This window comes from Ursus arctos, unplaced genomic scaffold (genome assembly GCF_023065955.2).
Source record: "Ursus arctos isolate Adak ecotype North America unplaced genomic scaffold, UrsArc2.0 scaffold_16, whole genome shotgun sequence".
Lineage (NCBI taxonomy): Eukaryota > Metazoa > Chordata > Mammalia > Carnivora > Ursidae > Ursus > Ursus arctos.
In genome coordinates, this window is record NW_026622830.1 from 23,933,772 (window position 1) to 23,957,286 (window position 23,515).

A 23,515-nucleotide genomic window follows, 5' to 3' on the forward strand; every position below is an offset into this window, starting at 1 on the left:
GGCTGGCCCGCCTTCCTCTAGTTTTTCAGGCCCTGTGATCTTTACCGCAAAGCAAATCATATGGTTTTGATTCTGGCTTCTGACTTACTAAGAGCATTTCATGTCTCTGGTGGCAGGAAGCCCTTTGGCCTCTTTAAGCATCTGCTCTGGCATCTAAGAGAGGATGCCAGTTCTTTTGGACTCTCTCACCAGCTGGGCATAAAAGCCCAATGGAGGGGGGCGCCTGGGTGGCGCAGTCGTTAAGCGTCTGCCTTCGGCTCAGGGCGTGATCCCGGCGTTCTGGGATCGAGTCCCACATCGGGCTCCTCCACTGGGAGCCTGCTTCTTCCTCTCCCACTCCCCTGCTGTGTTCCCTCTCTCGCTGGCTGTCTCTCTATCACATAAATAAATAAAATCTTTAAAAAAAAAAAAAAAGCCCAATGGAGGGTAACATGCAGTGTGGAGGAGCGGTACCCAGAATAGCTGTAGGGTTGGGGAGACATTCCTGGGATTCAAAGAGGTGGACTCCAAGTTTAGCCACCTTTGGGTGTCTGTCCAGGGAACTGACTTTTCCTCCCAGATTTCCATCTGTGTCTTCTGGTGAAATGATTTAGCTTAGTGAGAAAGGCATTTCCAAAGCTGAGATTGGGGGTGCTGGGTAGTTCAGTTGGTTAGGCATCTGCCTTAGGCTCAGGTCATGATCTCGGGGTCCTGGAATCGAGCCCTGCATCAGGCTCTTGGCTCAGTGGTGAGTCTGCTTCTCCCTCTCCCTCTGTGATATCTCTCGCTTTCATTTCCTCTCAAATAAGTAAATAAATAAAATCTTTAAAAAAAGGTGAGATAGGCCAAAAGTTGGGCCTCTTGCATCAAACAGTTAGCCAAGTTATGAGTGCAAAGGAAAAGTTCTTGAAGGAAATTAAAAGTGCTATTTCAGTGAACACACAAATGATACAAAAGCAAAGAAGCCTTATTGTTGATATGGAGCCTGTTTTAGTGGTCTGGATAGAGGATCAAACCAACTACAACATTCCCTTAAGCCGAAGCCTAAGCCACAGCAAGGCTCTGACTCTCTTCTTAAATATTTTAAGCAAAATTAAGCAGCAAAAGAAAAGTTCAAAGCGAGTAGAGGTTTGTTCAAAATGTTTAAGGAAAACAGGTGTTTCTTCATAACATAAAAGTGCAAGGTTTAGCAGCAAGTGCTAATGTAGAAGCTGCAGGAAGTTACCCAGGGGATCTGGCTAAGATAATTTACGAAGGTGGCTACAGTGAACAACAGATTTTACATGAAACTGTCTTGTATTAGAAGAAGATGCCATCTAGGAATTTCACAGCTAGAGAGAAGTTAATGCCTGGCTGCAAAGCTTCAAAAGACAGACTGACTTTTGTGCTGGGGGCTAATGAGGCTGGTGACTTTAAGTTGAAGCCAGTGCTCACTGATCATTCAAAAAATCCCAGGGCCCTTAGGAATTATGCTAAATTGGGACACCTGGGTGGCTCAGTCAGTTAAGTGTTTGCCTTCAGCTCAGGTCATGATCCCCGGGTCCTGGGATCAAGCCCCACAGTGGGCTCCCTGCTCAGCAGGGAGCCTACTTTTCCCTCTGCCTGACACTCTGCCTACTTGTGCTCCCTTTCTCTGGGTCAAATAAACAGCATCTTTAAAAAAAAAAGAATTATGCTAAATTTACTCTGCCTGTGCTCTATAAACAGAACAACAAACCTGGATGACAGCACATCTGTTTACAAGATTTATTGAATATTTAAAGCCCACTGTTGAGACGTACTGCTCAGAAAAAAGATTCCTTTCAAAATATTATTGCTCGTTGACAATGCACCTGATCACCCAGGAGCTCTGATGGAGATATACGAGATTAATGTTGTTTTCATGCCTGCTAACACAGCATCCTTCTGTAGCCCATGGATCAAGGACTAATTTTGACTTTCAAGTCTTATTATTTAAAAAATACATTTCATAAGACTGTAACTGCTATAGGGGTGCCTGGGTGGCTCAGTCGTTAAGCGTCTGCCTTCGGCTCAGGTCATGATCCCAGTGTTCTGGGATCTAGCCCCGCATCGGGCTCCCTGCTCAGTGGAAAGCCTGCTTCTCCCTCTCCCACTGCCCCTGCTTGTGTTCCCTTGTCGCTGCTTCTCTCTCTGTCAAATAAATAAATAAAATCTTAAAAAACAAAAAAAGACTGTAACTGCTATAGATAGTGATTCCTCTGCTCTGATAGATCTAAGAAAATTAATAACCTTCTGGAAAGGATTAAACATTTTAGATGCTATTAAGAACATTTGTGATTCATGGGAAGAGGTCACAATATCAACATTAACAGGGGATTGAAAGAAGTTGGCTCCAACCTTCTGGTTTGAGGGTTCAAGACTTCAGCGGAGAAAGTAACTGCAGATGTGGTGGAAATAGCAAGAGAACAAGAAGTGGAGCTGAAGGCGTGACTGGATTGCTGCAACCCCGTGATGACTTACATGCATGAGGAGTTGCTTCTCACAGATGAGTAAAGAAAGAGGTAACTTGAGATGGAAACTACTCCTGGTAAAGACGATGTGAAAATTGTTGAAATGATGACAAGGAATTTAGAATATCACATGAACTTAGTTGATAAAGCAGTGGCAGGGTTTGAGAGGATTGACTCCAGTTTTGAAAGAAGTTCAGCTGTGGGTAAAATGCTATCAAACAGCATTGCACACTACAAAGAAATTGTTTGTGAAAGGAAGAGTCAATTGTTGTAGCAAACTTCATTGTTGTCTTACTTTAAGAAACTGCCACTATCACCGCAACCTTCAGCAATCACCATCCTGAGTGAGGAGCCATCAACACCGAGGCAAGACCCCCCCCACCGGCAAAAAGATCAGGACTAACCAAAAGCATAGATGAGGGTTAGCATTCTTTTAGCAACAAAATGTCTTTTAATTAATGTATGTACATTTTTTTAGACATAACGCACACTTAATAGATTGCAGTATAGTTATGTTACACTATGGCTGAAGCCAAAAAATTCATTTGACTTGCTCTGAGATACTCATTTACCATGGTAGGCTGGAACCGAAACTTCAGTATCCCCACGGTATACCTCTGTCTTGTTTGTTTACTTGTTTTGGTCTGAGTTATACAACTGTAATGTAAGCTCCATGAAAATACCCCATCTCTCTTGTCCACTGCTGCATCTTCAGTGCCTAGAATAGTCCTGCAGAGCAAAGGATGTCCAATCAATACGTGCTGAACAATGGAATAAATGAGTGGAGTGTTAGGATTGGGAGAACTAGCCAAGGAAAGCTAAGTAAAATTGCAATGGTATGCATATGGCTAGAAAGAACAGGAATGATCAGGAGAGGAAATGGGACCAGTAACCAATCTTCTGAGAAGGGGAAGTAGAAAGTGAAAATAAAAGAACAACCACATTTTGTCTGATGCCTTCCAGCTTTCATCATAGTCAACAAACCTTTGTTAAGTACTTCCTGTGTGCTAAGAGTTGCGGATACAAAGGTGAATGAACTCATAGGTTGAAGAGGATGAGGAGAGGAAGTAAAATCAGGAGTTGCTCTTCCTTGAGTTCTCAAGACATTTCCTTGAATTCACTGCCTGATAAAGAGACACAGAAGAAACAGCTACATAAAAATGGGACAGAGTCTATTAGGAGGGTTATGGAATTCAGTAAGGGGAACATTCAGGGGAAACTACAGAGGAGATGGCATATGGTTTGGACCTTGAAGATAAGTAACGAATTCATCAGACAGAGAGAAGAAGGGTATTCCAGGCAAGGAAACAGCACGAACAAAGGTGTGGAGGTGTCAAAGTACTTGTTATGCCTGGAAAACAGCAGGCAGACCAAATTGTTCCCTGAGATGAGAACAGAGTGTACACAGTGAAATGACTAGAGATAAGGCTAGAAACATGGATGAAACGGTGAAGGGCTGGTCTTATTATGGGCCATGCTAAAGAACGTGGATTTAGTCATATCAGAACAATGTAGATTCTGTAGTGATCTTACATGACCCCTGATGAGTACTGATATGTTAGCAAGTTCTCTCCATCTATGACAAAAATCAATCAAAGGACTCTTGATTAATGCCCAGGGGTCTCAATGCACCTCACAGGGGTAGTTTCAATATAGTCCAGCTGAGGGTCTCGGAGAAGTGCTAGGCCAGGATACTGGGCCTCCAACTCTGACTCGAGGTCAGGGTGAGATGACTGTGTTCTACCAAGGGTCTCACACATAGCCAGGCCCAGGCTACTCCCCACCTCCCTCGAAGTACAAGGGCTCCAGGTAGCTAAGGCAGGAGCAGCTGCCAATGGACAGACTAGGGTGAGATAAGCAAGATATTCGCCTGGCTGGCTCAGTTGGTGGAACACATGACTCTTGATCTCAGGGTTATGAGTTTGAGCCCCACACTGGGTGTAGAGACACACTGGGTGTAGAGATTACTTAAAAATAAGAAATCTTTAAAATTTAAAAGGGTGCCAAAAATCTTAGTAATCAAAATAACAATATTTTAATGAATTATTAAGATAAAAATTTATGCAAAAGAAATCAACAATGGGGGGGCTCTCTTCTATTATTCCATTATCCAGCTCATAAAATCAAGGGTTAGATGTGATCTTGGCGTAATTCTCTCATGGGTTCTTCAAACTCCTTCCTCAGATCAGGAAATGAGAAGGCCTAAAAGACCACCTCCCAGGAATTGAAACCTGGGAGTACCAGCGCCACCCTCCCCAGTTAATCTGGGACCTAGCAGAAGATGGCAGAGCCATCTGCGGCTTACTTCCAATCTGAAGCACTCCTCAGTCTGCGGCTGGTATAGTATCCGGATCGATCTCCACCTACAGTTTGACCTACTGCCTCTTCCTTGGAGATTCCCCACATTCTGGGAACAAGGTATGAGATAGGCTGTTTTTCAGTGTTTGACAGGCTAACTGCTTGAGGAATTAATGGTCTTATTTTCTGTGATATCACCCATTTTTTCCTTTGTGAAAGAATGAATCATTCCTACATTTCTCTACACTCCCCATCCCAAAAGAGTGACCAGGGCCTTTTGTTCTGGAGATCAGGACTTCCCTCACCTCCGGAAAACAAACAAACAAATTCAACAGGCTTTTGCTTTTAAAATCAGCCCAGAGTCTCAGAGGTTTCAAAGCTGTTTTTACTGAGAGAAGGAAGTGCTTTTAGGATTAGAGGAGCGCAGAGGAGAGAGAAATCTCCTGAGCCTAGCTCTGGTGTGAATGGTGCTAAAGGGCATGGCAGTCTTCTTGTACAGCCAGGTCCTGCTCCCATTCTCCCACAGTTCCCCTGGGATGGCAGAACCTTGAATAGGGTGGACTGTGTGCTCAGGGAGGTGAGCAAAGGCACTGCTACTTGGGAGCCTCGGTGGAAGTCTCCATGCCGCAACTAGGCTTAAGAAAAAGTCCTAGAATGGACACTTGTTTTGGGCAAAGAGTTCCAAGGGTGGCAGGCACTGATTAGAGAGTTTCCCCAAATATCTATAAGCCCCTGAAAAAGGACCAAGTTTGGATTTTATACCCATTGGTGGATGGGAGCCAAGGATATTTAACCTAGAAAACTAAAGAAATGTGATGTTTCCACCACCCATATGTCATGGAACAAAGCTTTACCTGTTAACAGTGTTTAACACCAGCCTTCACCCCTTCCTTTAAAGTATTTAGGTTTCTTGGCTCAAAAAAACCCTCCAATTCGATTTGTTAACCTGCCTCTCAGGAGTTGGAGGCCAGAAATGTTCCAGGATATGTGTGTATGAGTGTGCATGCTGCTCTATGAAACATGCCTATTCCGGTCCGGTCCCTCTTTTACCAACTCAATGGGACCCTGAATCAAAGGTAGACTTGGCCAAGGACATGGGACAAGTGGGAGGAAAGGTTGCTGGGCAGAGTGGCACAAGATTGGGATTGCTCAGGACTGGGGCTCCCCAGGCTTAGCTGTGAAACCCATCTGCAAATCTGCACTGCCCCCATGTGGCCACACCAGAGCTCTGCCCCCCACTTGGTTTGGGGAGAAGAATGTGTGTCTCTCTGGAGACCCAGTACTGTGGAAACAAGGGGAGAAGCCAAGATCTATAATCACCCAGTTGGGCACTGAAATGTCTAATAAATGTCTTTTTGCAATGTCTTTATGTAATTTTGGCATAAATATAGTCAGAAAAATCAATTCAGTTCACTAGCTAAAATTTAGCTCAGGGATTTGGTGTAAGAGAACATCAGGCAACTGAAGTTTAGCTAAAAATAATTTTTCATTTCTACTATTAAAGACATTTTTAAAACCTATGAATACTTTTCTGACATTCAATCATTCAAACAATTATTGGGGACTTAGTTTATGCTATGCCCTATACTAGAAATGGAGGATATAAAGACATTGTCTCTGTCTGCAAAGAACTTACAATTCAGGAAAAGAAACCTATAAGTATAATTATAAGAGATTATAAATAACAATAATAAATGAAGTCTGTGCATTGATAGCAGCATATATAAGATATGTAAGCACCGAATGGACCAGGGGATGGGAATAATCAGGGAAGGCTTCCTTCCTCGAAAAGTGATGTGTGAGCTGGATCTTAAATGATGAACATAGTGTTATCTATGTGGGGGCAGGGGGTTGACAACAGAAGGAGACCACATTTAAGACAGAAAGGCCAGCAATAGCAAAAGATGATGAGGGAAACAAAGGTGTGGGTAGGAGGGGCCCTAAGGGTCAGAAGAAGCAGACAGGAAGGGCCTTACACATATTAGATCAAGGAGCCTGGATCAAATCCTGTAGAGTTGCTGAAGGGTTTTAAATAGGGGATACATATGGTCAGATTTAATTTTTTTGCAAATACACTAGCAGAGGTGTGGAGGGGAGACTGATGGAACACATCAGGAGATAAGGAGACCAGAGAAAATAATCTAACTTAAAGCAGAGTCATATAGGAGAAAGAAAAATAAGCACCTGAATGAGTCAGTTTGGGGAAGAAACAACGGATCTAAGGGCCTTGGATGCAAGGGGATGACACAAAGGAAAAATTAAGGAACGCTCTCCAGTGTCTAGCTCAGGTGACTATGTGGCTGATGGAATTACCAATTAGATGCTAAATTCCAAAGGAAGAGCAGGGCTTAGTGAGGAAGGAGTTGAGTTCTGTTTGCTCTAATGTATCTCTGGGATACACTGAGATAGAGATATCTAGGAATCTGTTAGGAATAAAAGCTAAAGTTTTTGGGAGAGATATAAGCTAGACATGTGGATTTTGGGCAGTATTTGCATACAGATCATAACTAAAACCAGGGGAACAGATGAAATTGCCCAAGGAGAACAGGAATAAAGGACAGAGATCCAAGGACTAAACTCTGGGTAAGGAAATCTTTGGTAGTACTGTCTTATACATTTTTTCTGGGGCTTTGGAGTTTACTAACTGCTTTCATATCTATATCTTACTCAGTTCTCATCTGGGGAGTTCTGTAAAGCAACTGGTAAAGTCAGGGGTGATTGTAACGATGCCAAGGCTGCAATAGATTCAATCCATCGGATGCACAGGATGTGGGACCCAGCACTTGCCCCCACCCCACATTGTGTCACAGAGGAAATTCCCAGCTATTGACTCAAAGCTCTGGGTTAACATGACAGAATAGGACCCTAAAGGGACTTAAAACTCTTGCCTAGACTCCTAGTTAAGAGCAAAGCCGGCCTGTGACTTTGGGTTAGAAAGGCTGTGGAGGGACAGTGGCAGAGCTGACAGAAGCTCTATAGGCAGCTTGTCTCCGGAAGCTGAGGTAGTCTGTCTGCTTCTATTTGTCCTAAAGGCAGCAGTCCACCAGCCCCAGCTAAGGAAGGGCTGCTGGCTACGGGAGAGGACAATTTATATCATATCAGTTCATTTGTCATAAAAAGAATATAATCCTAGGAAAGAAAATGAATAAAGCAGTGTCATTAAATTCTAAATAGCTACTGTTGCCAGATTAAAACAAAAACAAACAAAAACAAAAACAAAAAACTCCTGGCCTGAGGCCTGTTTTTTTGGTTGAAAAAGAGATTAATAAGTGTAGGATTATGTTCATGACATATTAGGCCCAAATGCGAATTTCTTACACATGTAATCCAGGCTTGAAAGAGGACTGCAAAGGGAATTACTTTCTCATGATATTATTGTTATTTTATGCTTGTCCATTTACCACCTAAAATCATGTCCTGTATAACTCAATGTCATCTCATGTACTATCACTGGTACATGCCCTAAACTTTTGGAAACAAGGTTTTGATGCATGAGAACAAATCAGGCATGGGCTGTGGGAGTTAAAACTGGGGCTACTAGATACTAGAAGTAAATCAACAAAACCAGACAGAGGATCCTCAAAGGCCAACTCCACTTCCTTTACAAGTCTGTGTAAACCCTTTTACAACATTTTGTAAATTTTGTAAGATTTACATCGTCTTTTTGCGTTGTCTCTGGCACCTAGGATAGGATGGCATCCATAATAGTTGAAATAGTTTTCAACAGATACCTGGAGCTGACTGACTGAATAAAATGGTATTATTAGAACAAAGTGGTATTATTATTATAGGACCCTAGGAGCCCAAGAGGAAAACAGGTTTTCTGAAAAGTACTCTCTTATCTCCCACCTCCAACCGATACAGGCTCAGCCTAAAGTCTAAGCAAGGTATGGAAATGCCATAAACCAGCAATGTAGAATCAGTTCTAAGGACTAAAGCTTGAAAAGAATAATTCTTTCTCCTCTTTGGAACTTGGAGACCTGGGTTTTGATAAATAACTTTCTTTACTCTTTCAATGGTCCTGTCCCATTTTCAAGTGGTGAAACAACTTCAAAGTAAGTTCCCTTGCATAATGAAGTTTTCCAGGTGTGTCTTGCATTTAAATCATCAAGGAACACCCCTTATCTGCCATACATAGCGGTCTGGTACCCTAAGTTTATATCCATTCAAGTATATTTTCTTGATTTTGCACAGATAACATGAGTGATGGATGGATAAAATCTGTAACTATTATTTATAAAATAAAATATCTGAGTCTCTCAAAGTCAGTTTAGGAAATTCCAAGGCCATCCTAAGAGAAAAGTGAAAACACCATCATTAGACCCTCAGCCCTGAGGAAGTTCACCTTAAAGTTCTTAGGCCTGTAGACAGAGATGAAGCCAACAGACAAACCTTACATTCTTTGTCCTAGTCTGGAGCAGGGAATTTACTTTTCTTCTGAAAAGGGACTTTAGATGCCAAAGGAAAACAAAGATTAAAAATAAACTCCTCTCTTGGGGCGCCTGTGTGGCTCAGTCATTAAGTGTCTGCCTTTGGCTCAGGGTGTGATCCCAGCGTTCTTTGTTGGAGCCCCACATCGGGCTCCTCCCCTGGGAGCCTGCTTCTTCCTCTCCCACTCCCCCTGCTTGTGTTCCCTCTCTCGCTGGCTGTCTCTCTCTCTGTCAAATAAATAAATAGAATCTTTAAAAAATAAATAAAAATAAACTCCTCTCTGATAGGGTATAAATTAGCTATGGAGAAGATTTCAGAAGTCTTCTGGTCAATGAATCTTATTGCCCACCCCAGTTTAGTGTTGAGGCCCTATGCCCAGATTCTAACAAAGAACCGGCTTCTATGGCTAGAATTATTTATTTATGACTCCCTTTCTCATTGCGGATCATTGATGGCAACATCTAAACAACCAATTATTTCCTCTTTGTTAATCAGTTCATTCCCAAAGCCTACACATTTTGATTTTCAACCCGTTAAACATGAGGAATCTCACAGCTGCCAAATGCCACCAAGTTAGATATAAGGGATTTGGGGGTTGTCTATTGTTTTAGAGAATTCCTGCCAAGCTCCTTGCAGAAAAATAAGTTGACCTCATTAGTAAATCATGTCATTACCACTGGTCCATTTCCTTTCCGATTTTGGTGATGAAAACCGTCTATCAGCAGAGCAGAGTTAAACTGTCAGATTCCTGAAGCAATTCTCCTTTGGACTTACCTGTGGAAATTGCTGAGTGGGAAGGGTCAGTGAACTCAGAGACCAAGCTTTGGTTCGGTGACTTTGGTAGTCTGACCAAAGCTATCCCCTGCCTTCCCACTCCTTTTTATGCAGCTCTGAGCTGTAAATAACCTCAAGCTGTGGTGCCACCCCTTAGACCACTTTATCTGGCCTCCCAGATCTTCAGCGCTCTCATGGCTAAGGGGCCTCTATATTCTCCCGCTCCATGGCCTCCTCTGCCTCAAGGATCTCTACCTCCCACGGTGTTACAACTCAGTAGGAGTTTCCCTGGTGTGAGTCATTTTGCTTTAAGCCTACTTTTCTTTTCTTTTTTTTTTTTTTTTAAGATTTTATTTATTTATTTGACAGAGAGAGACAGCCAGCGAGAGAGGGAACAAGCAGGGGGAGTGCGAGAGGAAGAAGCAGGCTCCCAGCAGAGCAAGGAGCCGGATGTGGGGCTCGATCCCAGGACCCTGGCAGATGCTTAACAACAGAGCCACCCAGGCGCCCCTAAGGCTACTTTTCTATCACATTTCTAATATGGAAGTACCCTGAAATTAAAATTAAACTTAATTTTGGACACCAAAAGGATTTGGTGCAATTGAATTTCAGGCATTATCTGGGTCTCACTGGAGTTAAGCCTGCGCGTAGGGGCTTCCTGTCCATGGCTTTGGAGCAGTTTGATAATTTGAAACATCATTTAGCCATGACAGATCCCTGGTACAGGCAGAACCCTACAGATTCCTTCCTTTCATCCCCTCCTCTTCCTCTTCCTTTTCCCCTCCCCCCCTTCCTTTCTTCCCTTCTTTCCTTCTTTCTTTCTTGTAAACGCTATGCCCAATATAGGGCTTCAACCCACAACCCTGAGATCAAGAGTTGCATGCTCTACCGACTGAGCCAGCCAGGTGCCCCCAACAGATTTCTTTGAGATAATTTAATATATATATATATTTCTTTTTACATATTAAAAAAAAACTTTAACCCAGAGCAGTTACATGATTCACTCAAGCTAGTTAGTGGCAGAACTATGAACTATATACTTGGGTAGTTTTTATGTGGACATGTGTTTTCATTTCTCTTGGGTAGAATTGCTGGTTCATATGGTAACTCTATATTTAATAATTTGAGAAGCTGCCAAACTGTTTTCCAAAGTAGCTACACCCCTGTTTCTTTATTTCTGGCACCCTGGGGTTGCAAGGAAATTATGGCTCATAACCCAGTACTATGGATAGGAAAGAGATACTGGAGAGAAACTACTTACCCAAGCATGTACTACGTTAACCATGTGTTTCAAATTCATACTATCTCCGTAGTTCAGGAATGTTGAACTGAGAAATTAACATAAAAGTGGGTTTAGAACTGATCAAATACAGAGGTGTCCATGGACTGGGTAAACCTCAAAGTCTACATACCTAGACAAACTATAATAAAAGTAAAAACAAAATAAATGTATTTAAAGACTTACAGAGGGGTGCCTGGGTGGTTCAGTCAGTTAAGCATCTGCCTTCGACTCAGGTCATGATCTCAGGGTCCTGGGATTGAGTTCCATATCGCGCTCCCTACTCAGAGGGGAGTCTGCTTCTCCCTCTCCCTCTGCCTGCCGCTTGGCCTGCTTGTGCTCACGTGAGGGCATTCTCTCTCTCTCTGTCAAATAAATAAATAAAATCTTAAAAAAAAAAAAAAGGACCTACAGAGACTTGGAACATTTACCATCAAAACACTCTTACTGAAAGAACTATGAAGGAATGTACTCAAACCAGAATTAAAACCAAGTAGGAAATAAGGGAGCGCAAGAAGCAATGGCGAAAAAAAATTGTTGAACATGATGACACATCATGCTAGCTTATAGGACTAGCATACCCTTTAAGCTAAAAAAAAAAAAAAAACAAGAACAGTAAGAGAAGGAAAAAAATTACAGGCTAATCTTATCCATGAACATAGTTGCAAAAATCCCAAATAAAATATAAACAAATCAAATTCAGTTTCATGATCAAGAAGGATATTACCACAGGAATAGTCCCACATTAGAAACTTTATTTATGTGTGGGTGGGGGATGGACTAGATGGGTGATGGATATTAAAGAGGGCACTTGTTGTGATGAGCACTGGGTATTGTATGTAAGTGATGAATCACTGAATTATACTGCAGAAACCAATATTGCATTGTATGTTAACTAACTAAAATTTAAATTAAAAAAAGAAAGAAGAGGGGCGCCTGGGTGGCACAGCGGTTAATGGTCTGCCTTCGGCTCAGGGCGTGATCCTGGCGTTACGGGATCGAGTCCCACATCAGGCTCTTCCGTTATGAGCCTGCTTCTTCCTCTCCCACTCCCCCTGCTTGTGTTCCCTCTCTCGCTGGCTGTCTCTATCTCTGTCGAATAAATAAATAAAATCTTAAAAAAAAAAAAAGAAAGAAAGAAGAAACTTTATATAATTCAAAACTATATAATCATCTCAATATGTATCAAAAAATTAAGTAGAACTCAACATCCATTCATGATTTTGCTCTATCTATATTCAGATTTTTACTTCTCTGCATACTGCTTTTTCCCATTCCCTTGCACAGAGAAAAACCCATACCCAAAATCTTATTAGCCAGGGATCCGTCTAGAGAGTCTGGGTACATGCTTTTTGCAAAAGAGGAGAAGCTATTAGGATATATTTCTAGCTGTTTTCAACTCTGATTCAAGTCTTCAGCAGAGAGTCTTCAGAAGATCAGATACAACCTTTTGAATATAAGTTATGTCTCACATCACAAACTTTCCTTGCTCTCTTCAAGATCCCTGCCCACCTAATTCATAGCAGATAACTTTGCCTCCTACTTTTAAGACTAAAGCAGAACCCCCTAGCAGTAAACTTCCCTTAGTTCTTTCTATCTCTTCTACTCCTTTCTTTCAACCTAAGAGTCCTTCCCCCTGTTCAAGGCCTACTCTTCCACTAGACCTCTTGGTCACACCTTGCCCCATCCTTTCTCTCTCTTCTATTCTTACATTCTTTCTGGAAATAAGACACTTTGGTTAAGCTCTTCAGTCTTGTCTTTTCTATTGTTCTTTTCTCCCTTTCCCTACAACTCCTCCTTCCATTTTTTTTAAAAGATTTTATTTATTTATTTGAAAGAGAGAAAGTGTGAGAGAGCTCAAGTGGGGGGAGGGGCAGAGGAGAGAGGGAGAGAGAATCTCAAGCAGACTCGACACACACAGAGCCCAATGCAGGGCTCAATCTCATGATTGAGATTGATCAATCTCATAACATGACCTAAGATCAAGAGTCAGATGCTCAACCCACCCAGGCGCCCCGATTCCTTGGCATCTTTGCAGCATATGGCACTGCTGACCTCTCTCTTCCCAAAACACAATCCTGCTTTGGTTTCTATGACATCATCCCTTTCCTGATTCTGTTTCTCTGATGGCTCTCTTTTCAGACTCACTTGATAGAGAGCACCCTCATCTGCCAGCCTTCAAAATGTTGGCATTGATAAAGGTTCCAGAGCACCTAAACTTGTAAGGTCTTTATGAAGGTTAAATGAGGTAATGCATATAAAGTACTCGGCACTATTGAATAAGGAAAGGGTTAAGGTATAGGCAGGGAGAGATAGGGAGCCTCTGGCTGGACTCTAAGACTACTCCTGGCAGGCAGAAGCACTAAGCCAGAGTGAATCAGAGATAAGAAAACAGGCCACCTGGCCTTGGATGTTAGGGAGTATTTTTCTTTGGCAGCTACCATGTATCACAGAAAATGACCAAATCTCAAAGAAGTAAGTCATTAAGGGTGTTATCAATAGTCCATGCTCAAACCAAGACAGCACAAGAAACTCAAGGCCACAAGCTTCCCAGTCAGTTCTCAATAAAAGACTGCCTCAATAAAAGCCCTCAGTGGCAACCCATTTGGGACTCCTCTCACTCTAGAGAGCTTTCTTCTTTCCTTTCTGCTCTCACCTTCAGTTAATTAACTTTTACTTCACTTCACCCTTTTGTGTCCACGAGATTCATTCTTCAACTCTGTGAGGCAAGAACCCCGTGATCCTGTAACACTATGTCTGGCACATAGTAAAAATCACTCAGTAAATGGTTAGGAGGAGGAGGAGGATGACGACAATGACGATGACGATGACTTCACTATTTACTTCCAGCTTCATACACTCTCTTTGAGTCATCTCACCCACTCTCAGGGCTTCAGCTCCCACAACACGATGAATGGATGGATGGATGAATGGATGGATGGATGGATGGATGGATGGATGGACAAAACAAATCAACAAGTCAATGAAAGTCATTCTACTAAAGGAAAAATAAACAAACAAACAACTTTCTCTAAGATCACCACTGACTTCCAAATTGCTAAAATCGCTAAAAGACAATTTTCTGGCCTTATCATGCCTGACCTGTCTGGAACATTGGACACTACAGAATATTGTCTCCTTCTTGAAATTTCTCTTGTCTTTCGGCTTTAATGACAAGTCTCTCTTGGCTCTCTTGTCCTTCACTGTGTACTCCTTGGTTTGCTTTACTGACTTCCTCCTCCGTAGCACCTTCAATATTAGCATACTCCATGCTTCTATTTTCCACTCTCTCTCTCTCTTTTTTTTTCTTCTTCAGTATGTGCTCCCTGGATGACCGAATCAATGGCTTCAGACTCTGTAGTGAGGGCACAGGGGTACAAGAGCAGCTGGCTCTGGGGCTCCCAAACAGACCAAATTCAGCCACATACTGCCGAACATCCATATCTCTGCTCAACATTTTCAATCTTTCATCTAACTTCTTGAACATATGGAATATAGCTACAACAACTGTTGCATATGTCTACTAATTCTAACTCCTGTGCAATTTTTTTTTTTTTTTTAAAGATTTTATTTATTTATTCGACAGAGATAGAGACAGCCAGCGAGAGAGGGAACACAAGCAGGGGGAGTGGGAGAGGAAGAAGCAGGCTCATAGTGGAGGAGCCCGACGTGGGGCTCGATCCCGTAACGCTGGGATCACGCCCTGAGCCGAAGGCAGACGCCCAACCGCTGTGCCACCCAGGCGCCCCTCCTGTGCAATTTTTGATCTGTTTATATTGATTGTTTTCCTCCTCATTATGCATCATATTTTCCTGCTTCTTTGCATGCTGGTAATGCCAGACATTGTAAATTTTATCTTATTGGAGCTGGTAATCTGAAGATTATTCTCTTTGCTCTTTTCCAGTGGTACTTTACCCAGCCTCAGGTAATTTCCTCAAATCATGTTCTGAATAGTACTTAGCTGAAGACTCAAGGGAGATTCTCTGTAGATCTCTGGAGCGCTCTGTCTCTGTGCAGCCGTCTTCTCTTCTCGAAACTGTGTTCTGTGAATTCTAGCTGCTTTGGCCTCCCTGGATCTCCAGCTCCATCTTAGTTCAGGGAGATTGCTGAACTCTACCTGGGTTCTCTCTCCAATAACAGGATTTAGAGTCAAAACATACCATGGAAATAAAATCAACATGACTTGATAAACAACTGGAAAGGGAGGAATGGAGGATGCTGATAGTCTGAATGGTGGTGTCATTCAACTTGGGGGATTCAAGAACAAAAACACAGACTGGGAGCTGGACAGGACAGGGGAGATAAGGAGCTTGGCTTAGGGCATAATTAAGGATGGGGTCTTTATGGGCATAGATAGCTGTAAGTATCTGTCTCATGCTCAGACGGAATGAATGAATTAGAGGTGGAGATTTCAGAAGCATGAGTACAAAGTTGAAAGAGGACTTTATCTACCTCCATTTTGACTGCAAACTTTCTAATTGATTAAATTCTTCTCTCCAACTTATCTCTTAACTCAGGCAACAGACCCTGAGGGCAAAATGTCCCCTGATGGGAACCAAAACAATCCCCTCAAGCAATAAGGACTGCTCTGAGCCAGCAAAACTCCTGCCCATAACTGACCCCAAGACAATGATCAACTTGACCTTCACTGCCCACCTGCATGTACCCACGGACTTCTGTCCCACATTTTCCTAATATAAACCTGGAAGTATTTTCAGCACTTTGGAAACAGTCTTTGAGACATTAGTCCACTGTCTTCCAGTGCTAGCCTCACTGAAGTAAATTCCTTTCTTGTTTTACCACCACTTGTTTCTCAGTCTTTGGATTTTGTCGGCCGTATGTGGCTGAATTTGGTCTGTTTGGGAGCCCCAGAGCCAGCTGCTCTTGTACCCCTGTGCCCTCACTACAGAGTCTGAAGCCATCGATTAGGTCATCCAGGGAGCATATACGGGGAAAAAAAAAAAGAGAGAGAGAGAGAGAGTGGAAAATAGCAGCATGGAGTACTCTGATATTGAAGGTGCCACGGAGAAGGAAGTCAGTAAAGCAAACCGAGGAGTACACTGAGAAGGACAAGGAAAGCCAAGAGAGACTTGTCATTAAAGCCGAAAGACAAGAGAAATTTCAAGAAGGAGACAATATTCTGTAGTGTCCAATGTTCCAGACAGGTCAGGCATGATAAGGCCAGAAAATTGTCTTTTAGCAATTTTAGCAATTTGGAAGTCAGTGGTGATCTTAGAGAAAATTGTTTGTTTTTCCTTTAGTAGAATGACTTTCATTGACTTGTTGATTTGTTTGTCCATCCGTCCATCCACCCATCCATCCATTCAATGGACACTTAGGTACCAGCATCTGGGGACATAAATATGAATGAAAGCCTCTACCCTGAGGGAATTCCCTGTCTAATAAACAAGGATTGACATATAGCTTTTAAGTGTTAAAATAGAGTGAAGTATGAAAGACTGATTGGTAGCACAGAAGGAATGTCAGAGAAGCTTCCCCAGAGGAAAAACTAGAATTGAAATCCAGAAGGATGGAGAGAGGCTCGTCATCTCGGAGAGGGACTGGAAGATAGGAAACATGAGGGGTAAAAGCTCAAGCAGTGAGTATGCTTAACCCTCTGAACTTCTCATATTGTTAAGCTAACAGAATTGGGTCTGACAAGGATTCCTGGTAGATCTTTAGGAAATAGAACCATACTCCAAAAGGACTGAAAAAGAAAGATCAAACCTTAAGGGTAGGGCACAGGCAATAATGGGAAAGGTCAAAAATTCAGTTCATAAATAAATAGCCTAGCAAGTCCCTGGATTGTTCTCTGTATTCCCAAATTCTTGCCTTGCTTGCGCTGACCAAGTGCTAACCTTGTTCCAGCCCTAAAACATTTACCTCCTAAATCTATAGGTGATGACCTTGTCAATTCTAATCTCATCTTTCTTAAGGGACCAATTTGATTTTCATATCTCATGATATGAGTCAGAAGAAGAAAATATTTTTCTTGTATATCTTAAGTTATTTTCAGTTAAAACTACATATTTTTGGTAGCTTGGCAAGGATAATTTTTATTGACAAATATGAGTATATTGATTCCTGAATTTTCAACTTATTAAAGGATGAGGGTATGAGAAAACGTAAACTATTCCTAGAATATGATGAATATACCTTTCAAATAACATACTCTTTCAAAGACTTTTTTAGGGAGTATACAGCCCTGTGGGCTTTAATATGTGTATAGATTTGTGTAGTTACCTCCACAGTTAGGATGAAGAACAATTCCATCACCCCCAAAACACCTTTGTGCTAACCCTTTATAGTCTCATGTGCTAGTGTTTGTTTGTTTTTTAAGATTTTATTTGTCAGAGAGAGAGAGTGCACAAACGGGGAGCAGCAGGCAGAGGGAGAAGTAGGCTCCCTGCTGAGCAAGAAGCCTGATGCAGACTCAATCCTAGGACCCTGGGATCATGACCTGAGCCAAAGGCAGACGCTTAATTGACTGAGCCATCCATGTATCCCAACTTTTTCTTTCCTTTCCTTTCCCTTCCTTTCCCTTCCTTTCCCTTCCCTTCCCTTCCTTTCCCTTCCCCCTCCCTCCCCTCCTCTTTCTTCCTTTCTTCCTTTCTTTCTTTCTTCCTTTCTTCCTTTCCTTTCTTTCTTTCTTTCTTTCTTTCTTTCTTTCTTTCTTTCTTTCTTTCTTTCTTTCTTTCTTTCTCTTTCTTTCTTTCTTTCTTTCTTTCTTTCTTTCTTTCTCTTTCTTTCTTTCTTTCTTTCCTTCTTTCCTTCTTTCCTCCCTTCTTTCTCACAGAAGAGCAGCTTGTCCATCCAAGCAAATTTAAAAAGAAAGAGTTCAATAGTAGAAGCTTCAAGTTCCCCTATACTCCATCCACTACATTTAACCCCAAAGGAGTCAAATTCCAGCAAGCCTGAGGAGGGAAGACAGGCAAGGCCAGCTTAGAAAGCAAGAAAAACCCAACCTTTCTATCGGGACTTCTTTTCGCGCGGGGGTGGGGGGGGGCGGGGAGGAGATATGACTTTTTGTCTCTTAATGCCTATTTGACTCAGCGACAGGAAGGAGGAAATTGTCAAATGCTCAGTTACCCTGTAGGAGGCAAAAGAACATTTGACAAATGTTTTTCCTACCTTGAAGACCAGCTGATCTCTCTCCTCAGATGTTTTCTAGTCAAAGTGAATTTCTTCATCTTTTAAAGAGCTGCAGCTTTTCCACAAAGGGAGAAAACTGGTACCAGCTTCCAGAGAGGAAAAAGTTTAAATCTCATAGAATTCCCTACATCAGCAGAAAAAAACACAATCTGCACTTTGAAGTGTTTTTCTAAGCCTTCCCCACTTGCTTAGAAACTTTACACCATTCAAATTTCCCCTCCAAACAGATGTCTGTGAGAAAGAAGCATAAAGACATTTTTCCAATGGTAATTCCCAGATGCGAGCGGTCCAGAATGAAGTGCAGCGCTGCTGTCAACTTCCAGGACAATCATGGTCTGAGTTCTCTTGACACATGCTTTTAGACACTTTTTGCAAAAAAAAAAGCCTAAATTTAGGGATATGACAAAATCCTCTCTTCTTAAGCTAAAACTAGACTTTACTCTCCCAGTCATACAGGATTTATGTACATGTTGTGACTAATTCTAGTCTGTCTAGGGCTAAGATAATTAAAATATAACTGTCTCCTAGGTATTTGTTCTAAGTGGTATTTATCCTAATCTTTGAAAGTGACAATAAGAGCTTGGCTTATAAAATATGCAAAATATATAAAGCTCTGTGCTTCCTCGGTGATACAAAGAAGATTTCTCAGAAAACGTAAAGTTGAAAAGGGACTGAGTATGGTGGGAACACATGTGTTAAGTTGTATGACAGGGAAGGAAAGGGTAACTTGGACATTTTGCAGGCAGATTTCAAAGTGGTATGTTAGCTGTTGGAGGGGAAGTGAGCCGGGAATGGGGTAACTGGGTGATGGGCATTTAAGGAGAGCACTTGATATAATGAGCATGGGGTATTATATGCAACTGATGAATCACTAAACTCTACCTCTGAAACTAATAATACACTATATGTTAATTAATTGATTTTAAATTTAAAAAAAGAAAAAAACAAACAAATGGTACGTTAGTAGTTGGGGTTCAAGAGGCTCTGGAGGGGGCACTTAAACCCAGAAGTTACAAATGGCAATGGAATATAGTTTGGGAAATTGCTACTTTTACTGTGACTAGAAGAGCTACATGTGGGATTCTGGTATAAACTGGGAGTGGACAGGAGGTTGTTTGGAAATAACTATAAAAAAGCATGATGTGTGTGTAAATCCATGTCAGGCTGAAGTCATATGACTGCATTCATAATTAATTGCCTATGAGTACTATAATAGTGTTGTATAGAAAATGGATTAATTCCAACAAGGCTCTTTTTAAAAATCTCCTTACTATCATTCTAGGTAATTAAGGTAGCAAAGAGGTATTATTACAGGATGCCAGCTAAGAAGGATTGTGGTATGAACATGTCATTAAATGTTAATTAAAATAGTACCAAATAGACATGGGAGACTTGGACAGAGGGAGGGAAAGGGCATATACAGGCAGAGGAGGGAGAGCTTTTCCTGGGCTTTCCTCTCAGGAGGAGACTGCTCATGCCACAGAAAGCAGAGAAGCCAACAAATATAAAGGACTAGGAAGACACATGTTCCTCTGATCCAGGAGGTTCTAGGGAACCAGTTTAGAGGGTTTCAGTTTGGTCTGCCTGGGAATAAGGTGAACATAGAATTTTATGGTTTGACTTTCTGATTTCTAACATTTCTTTTGTCACTGATCTCACTATTGGGGGGAAAAGGTGTAAAGTTATAAAAGCTGGCTAAAATGTAAATATTAAAAAAAAGCAACCTCAAGTGTACATTATTAGTAACCAAGTATAAAGATTAATATCTTTTGCAGTTTTGTTGAAGAAGGCTGGGTATAAAGAAAGCTGGTGGTTCTTCAGAATCTGAATTTTAAAAAGGGGTCAGAGGGACACCCTGGTGGCTCAGCTGGTTAAGCGGCTGACTCTTGATTTTGGCTCTGGTCATGATCTCTGGTCCTAGGATCGAGACAGCATTGGGCTCCCAGTCTACTTCATGATTCTCTCTTCCTCTGCCCCTCCCCCTGCTTACTTGCTCTCTCTCTCTCTCTCTCTCTAAAATAAATAAATCTTAAAAAAAAAGGAAGAGATCAGAAAAAGCAGATGCCTATTCATTGTCTATAAACCATGTATTAGCCTAATATTCAAGGCCTTCCATAAACTAGCCTTAGTTTTTTTTACTATGTGAAGGGAATTAAGAGGTACAACCTTCCGGTTATAAAATAAATAAATCATGGGATGGAAAGTACAGCATGGGGAATATAGACAATAACAGTGTAATAACTTTTTTTTTTAAGATTTTATTTATTTATTTGAGAGAGAGAGAGCACGAGCAGGGGGAGTGGCAGGTAGAGGGAGAAGTGGGCTCCCTGCTGAGCAAGGAGCCCAATGCGGGCATTTGATCCCAGGACCCTGGGATCACGACCTGAGCTGAAGGCAGACGCTTAACTGACTGAGCCACCCAGGTGCCCCTGTAATAACTTTGTACGGTGACAGAAGGTAACTACTCTTACCGTGGTGAGCATTTCATGATATATGTAGTTGTTGAATCACTATGCTATATACTGGAAACTAATATCATACTGTATGTCAACTATACTTCAATAATAATAACAACAACAACAATAAAAGATAGCAATCATGATTAAACACATTGCCAACTACACAACAAGATAAAGAGCCAGGCTGTACTCCTTCTCCCAATACTGAGGCTCCTTTGTTTTAGAGATCTTGGTTGATTCTGACAACTGACAATTTGGACCACTTGTTTTTTCTCTTCCCACTTTAAACTCCCATTGTTATGTTTTAAATTCACCAGTAATGCATGAGGCTGTGAATTCTAAGCCCCTACCCAAGAAGACCCCAATAAAAGCAGAACCTCAAGCCTGCGTGCTCTCTAAGCATAACCTTGCTGTGTGGCCCTAGGTGTGCTATAGAATTTCCAGGTTCTGTAAGTAATGAACTCTTATTTTTTCACAGTTTCCTAGTAGTTGTTGCTGAAGGGATTTGCAATCATAGTAAGAATTAGAAGGCCCATCCAACCACGACATTGGTTATTGGTAGGCTGAGACCACACAAAACAATCCTTAAGTTACATCCCCACTCCCAATGTTTGTCCTCAGCAGGGACAGAATTAGCCCTGGTCTCATTCGTACCTCTGTTTCAACTGTTAGCAGTTATTTTAGCCTTGACTATACCCAAGACACTTAGCAATTAGTCAGCATGAACCATAATGACGGGAGAAACAAAACAAGGATCTTTTTTACTGAGCTTTACCTGAACTAGACTCCCAAGGTCTGCCACGTAAGCCTGCTTTGATGAACCCCACAATGAACTCTTTCATGTCTCAGGGCTACAAACATGTGGTTTCTGCCTAGACTACTTTCTCCTCATTCTTCTCAGGACCAACTCTCACTCATCCTTCAGGATTCAGCTTAAATGTCATTTCCTCAGTCACCCACACTCAAGTTTCCACTGTTATTCTCATTCATAGCACCATGTTCTTTTCCTTCATAAAAATTATCACAATTTGTAATTATATGTTGCTTATATGTTTATAATTTATTTACTATTTAACTCTCCCACATAAAGGTAAGCTCTATGAGGGCAGGTATTATGTCTGTTTCATTCACCTACTCTACACCTAACCTGACAAAAAGCCCCATGTTCAATATGTATCTGTTGAATGAATGAGAAATGGATCCCTGGTCTCACCTGGTGACCCTTTCTTTTCTTTCTTTTTTTTAAGTAGGCTCCACGCCCAGCAGGGAGCCCAAAATGGGGTCTGAACTCAGGACCTGAGATCAAGACCTGAGCTGAGATCAAGGGTTGGATGCTCAACGAACTAAGCCACCCACGCACCTCTCATCTGGTGACCAATTCTTGCCATGTTTTCTAGTTCATAAGAACTTGGTGGATTATCAAGGACGATTGTTAGTATTCAGTTTCAAGTTTACGTAATAGTTTTCTTATGTGAAAACATGTCAGACCTCTTTGAAGAAACATTCTTCTCTGAGGTATGGTTTTTAGAAGAGTTATATTTGATCAACTAAATCATCTTTTTTTATTTTTTAAAACTTTATTTACTTCAAAACCTTTATCAGAGACACAATTCTGTCCTGGGGTAAATCATCCTTTTTTTAAAAAGTTAAATAAAATCTTACATCAAGGGATATATATTCTATGTTTGCATTGTGTGAGGTCTATAATTCACAGAAATATTAATTATTATATATAAAAACAACCCCAAGTCAAAACTTCCAGGAATCGTTTCTTGTGAACAGTATTATTAATTAGTTCACATTGACCAGACACATATGTAAATGATATTAAAAAGAATAGTTCCTTTTTCTGTGCTTGAGGTTCTTTTACTTAAAGAAATGAAACATGAATAAGAAAATCTGAAGTAGGGGGGCGCCTGGGTGGCACAGCGGTTAAGTGTCTGCCTTCGGCTCAGGGCGTGATCCCCGCGTTATCGAGCCCCACATCAGGCACCTCCGCTATGAGCCTGCTTCTTCCTCTCCCACTCCCTCTGCTTGTGTCGAATAAATAAATAAAATCTTAAAAAAAAAAAAAAGAAAGTCTGAAGTAGGAGATGTTTTGGGGGAAGTCTTTGTTTTTTCCTTTTTTTGTCTCTTTTCTAATTCTGCCTTTTGTTTTCATACTCCCTTTTGTGGCTCTTGCCTCTTTTTCTCTGCTTTTGTATATTTGCTGCCTTCCCTTTGTTTTAGCGATATTAAACATGTCCCCCAAATTCTAGCATTTACTGAAATTAAATGCATTATTTTCTTTCCTGGTAATCAGATCCAAATAGCCCAGAAAAGAGTTATATTTTTCTCAGATATTGACATAACTACTACCCCACAACTCCTATGACTGGGGATCCTCTTCCAGAAGAAAGAGATACTCTAGGGCTCACTAAAGCTCATAGCAGGTAACTCAATAAATCATAGCTACTACTATGCTTTGTGAAGAATCTCTGCTTCCCACTCCCACATAAAAATATCCATTGGGGGTACCAAGTAGGAATAAAGAACAAGTGTACAGCTCTTTCAAAAATACTTTTCATGCATAATCTCATTTAATTCTTACAACAAAGCTGTGAGCTAGATATTATTGTCATCTCCATTTTACATAATAGGAAAGCGAAACTGAAGTTCAGAGTGATAAAATG

General features: G+C 41.4%; 1 protein-coding gene across 2 annotated transcripts in view; it reads right to left on the reverse strand.

The window, feature by feature from the left end:
- The window catches only part of ASIP (agouti signaling protein), a 122,258-nt gene that overhangs the window by 60,405 nt on the left and 38,338 nt on the right, over window positions 1-23,515 (reverse strand). The gene's annotated exons all lie outside the window — the stretch shown is intronic.